The following is a 4,292-nucleotide window of genomic DNA, read 5'->3' as shown; positions in this document are numbered from 1 at the left end:
GAAATCATGCACTGCTGGTGTCTATGCGGTACCTTTTCTTAGGACTGTTGCCATCCTTCATCTACGAGAGATGGTGAGAATTGCAGGCTACAATGTAGATGGTTTCCAATGTCTCGTGTGACTGAATAGTCCAATCTGAGATTTTCATGATCTCTGGCAGTTATTGCAAATGTATGTGTCTTAGTTGGGAGCTGCTTCCTTCCTATGGGCTCTGTTCTCCTCAAGCTGTAGGAGCCAGCTCCTGTCGTGGATTTTGATGCCCTGATAGAGAAGATGATACCACTTGTTATGATCACTTGCCAAGATTTCCCATTGGTGAGGATCAATTCCAAATTCCTTTTCTTAGGACAAATTGAGGAATTTATGCTTCTGGGCTATCAACCCACTCATTTTCACAGACACTGAAAATTCACACTTTTAAACTGCAAGAGAGAAAATTTGCTCAAGTCCTACTAAGTTTTGATCAAGGGGGGAAGCAATTTATGTAAATTTCACTTAAATATTCTGTATTTCTTTGTGTACTGTCATCTGCTTATAGTTGTATCCAGATTGTGAAAATGAATGAGATATCCCTTGATTTTTCTGATTTCTAGAGATTAACAATCTACAATTTAATCTTTTTTTTTGGCTATGTTCTAAAATATATGCAATAACTAGTAAAATATGTTAAACAAGCTGCGACAGCTCACTCCAACCTGTCTTCTTTATACATTCCCAGATGGCTAGCAAGTGTGGTGATAAACGTTGCTGCAAAATGAAGCCATAAAACTGGTACTACAAATTCATATTTATTAAAATTATTTTTGGACCAAAGTGTTCTATACCTGGTCTCTGCTGTAAGATTAATTTTCTGGAGAAAATCAGTGCCATTTTTGTTCAGCCATTTTTCAATTGTATGTGTGTGTAATACACTTATTATACTACCATTTTTTTTGTAATTAAGATAGCTCAAAACAAAGGTAGTCCTCAGTTAGGGGTAGTTTGCTAGAGAAATTTTTTAAAAAAGCATTTATTTTCACTACTTTAATTACATTTATTGTCAAAGGTATTTATAAAATGCTTGCTAGTATCTTATTATTTTGATGAGTTTGCAATTTTGATAGTTAAACAACTTCTGGTTTTAGTTGTAACCTGAGCAAATTTGATATACATATCATTGGGAAGCAATACATATGGATTATCAAAAAGTCATTTAACAGCCATTTTCATACTATCACTGCCATTTAATGAAGGCTTAAATATTCTTTTAATCAGCTCTGTCTAACCCTTTGTTCTACAGGCATAAACTCAGAGCGGTAGTGAAATTATTTAGATTCATGCCACATAAGAAAGTGAATGCAATCACTGCAGGATTCTGCTGTAGGATATGCTGTAGAGTGACATGGTGAAAGTCACGTAACTGTTCTTTTGTTAAGCTAGTTGGCAGGGCCGGGGCGGGGGCAGGGGAAAGAGGGCAGAAATCCTCCCATGACTCTAGATAGTAAGACCTTTGAAACAAGAGGCTTTTCAAAATAGGTCACTGTAAACAGCCTGTTATTTTACCTTTAGGATTCCTGCTCCTGCCCAGACATAGCATTGCAGGGGACTTCACTGCTCTCATCTCCCTCTGGTGGCCGCTTTCTTGGCCATGATAACCAGTCCCAGGCAGCGTCTTCCCCCAACTCCCTCACTGGGAGTGAATCTTCTGTGGCTCAATCCTCCAGGTAAGTCACCTAACAGTTCAGTCCTCTTTTGGGGTAACAGAATCCCAGTTGGCATAAACAAAAAGCTCTCACACCACACGGAGGCCCAACTCTGAACCAAAGGTCCTTCACCTCTCTGGGGCTCAACTTCAATACTTCATCAGGTCAGTGTGCTGACCCCATGACTTTGCCCTGACGAGAGTCGACTCAAACTGGCCTTCGGCCCCTTGTGGGCTTTATCTCATTCCCTGAGCCTCACAGACCCTAGCCCAGGGCTCCCCTCCACTCTAGGGCCCTGCCACAGGAGTTAACCCTACTCCTGCAGCAATGCTTTCTGGCCACAGACAATCCCAAAATACTGGCTCTTCCTCTAGGCCCTTTGCAAGGGAGTTTCCTCTCCCTCGCTTATCTCTTCTCCTCAATTTTGTCTCTATCTTTGTTTTTTTGGTGCAGCAGCCTCACCATACGAGGCTATGACTGCCACTTTGGTCATTCATTTTTGGCAAGTTCCCCACCCCCGTCTCGGTCTTTTCACTCAATCTAGTATCCTTAAGGAAATGCAGGAAGAAAGACCTTAGGGAAAATAAAAATTACTTGTCAAATACCTAAATTCCTGATGGAAGTAAGTGGGGTTATGTGTGGGGTGCTACTAGGATTGTCTGAGGATGATATATCAAAAAGAATACAGGTGAATATAAAGTATTGTTTGTTAAATGGCTTCTTAGTAAGAGAGAGGAGAAAAGCAGCCATTATGTGTACATTCTATCACTAGATCTCTCCACCTTGCAGTGTTTTAGCTGTTTGTATGTCACCATCACATTGCTTTATGCATTCTGCCATTTTCAGGAGTTAACATCTCCTATTTTCATAGTTTCTGTCACTGACTAGACAATTATAAAATGTTGACTTTAATCCTATTTTCATTCTTCATAACCCTACACATTCCTTCTTCAAATCCTGATATCAAGTGTTTTTTTCTTTTTGCTGGTCTGAGACCATTCCTCATCCCCTGCTTCTTCTCTTTCATAGTCCAAGGCAACTTCCCCTACCCATCAGTTTCAGTGGTCAGCCTCCTTTCAGCTGGGGGTCAGCTGCAGCCAGCCCAGTCACCAGCAGCCTCTCTAAGCCACCACAACAGCTTCTAGCTTAGTCTAGCCAACTCAGGCAGTCTCACTCAGTCCAAATAGCTAAAACTCCACTCAACCTTCCGACCAGCCTCCTCCTCAACTGAGCTCCCTCAGCTCATTATAGAGCCTCCTTTGGCCAGGTGGCAATTAGTTCAGTCACCTTCCAGGTGTGGAGCACGACTAGTCAGGGTTCTTTCTCTTGCCTTGCAGGTGATGGGGGATCACCCCATCACAGTCACACTTAATAGGTCTTATTTTAATGGGATATTTTTAAGTGGTTCCATGTATTCATGCCTGATTCTCAATACCTCCTGAGTAAAATTAACATGATCTAACTTGCATCCACAATAAATAATTTGTGCCACCTTTGCTGTTAGTACTAACAGCAGCCTGCAGAGGCAACAAGTTTCATTGAATCCTAGAATATCAGGGTTGGAAGGGACCTCAGGAGGTCACCTAGTCCAACCCCCTGCTCAAAGCAGGACCAATCCCCAATTTTTGCCCCATATCCCAAATGGCCCCCTCAAGGATTGAACTCACAACCCTGGGTTTAGCAGGCCAATGCTCAAACCACTGAGCTATATCTCCCCCCTAAAATTGTGTAAAATGTCACAGAGATCTCAGCAATCTGGTTACACAGGTGCTGACTAAAGCTGCACATTTTTTCGATGAATAGTCTGTTCCATGAAAAGTGCTGTCATGAGTCTGGATCAAATTCAACTAAAAATTTGGACTGGGGAAAAAAAAAGGAAAAAATAAATTTGAAAAGGTCAAACTGGTTTGCTTTGCCATTTCATAGACAAAATGGGTTGACTTTTTGTTTAGAATGATGTTTCATTTAGAAAGTTAGCTCCATTTATTTAAAAAACAAAAAGAGGGGTTAAAACACCCAAAAACTAAACAAAAAACCCCAACTTTTCCTAGGGTGAACGAAATGTTTTATTGATCTCAAAACTAAATCTTTTCCGTTCTGATTTCAGTGGAGAAAAATTTCCATTCTGGGTTGACCTGAAATGCAATTTGGATTTTTGTTGTTGTTGTTCAGCCTCTGAACTGAAAAATCAATTATTCACTCTGCTTTAGTGCTGACACTCGTGTTTCAGAGAGGACACAGCTCTAGCTTCCTGTCAAGCTGCCATGGCTTGGGAGAGGATTGCCTACTTTCTCTGATCTCCGAGTAGCATTGTGAAGGACCCTTCAATTCTGGTCCCCTATTATTGTGTGTGAAGCAGGGAAGGGATAATAGCGTCCATGTGAGGTGCTACACGTAGGCACCTGGCTGAGTGTGGGAGTGAGGGGGAACCATGAGGGTAGCACCCTGAGATGTTCATGGCCTTCCAGCTAAAACACCAGGGGTCCCGTGAGAGCCACAGCAGCTTCTCTCCCCGCTCCCACCAGACCACATGAATCTAGTGGGCTTGGCCCGTCCCCTCCCCCGCCCCTCTGGGAGTGGGTGTTCAGGCGCCATCTTGCCCTGCTGGGG

The sequence above is a fragment of the Lepidochelys kempii genome, chromosome 5 (genome assembly GCF_965140265.1).
Source record: "Lepidochelys kempii isolate rLepKem1 chromosome 5, rLepKem1.hap2, whole genome shotgun sequence".
Lineage (NCBI taxonomy): Eukaryota > Metazoa > Chordata > Testudines > Cheloniidae > Lepidochelys > Lepidochelys kempii.
Note: the sequence above shows the minus strand (reverse complement) of the source record.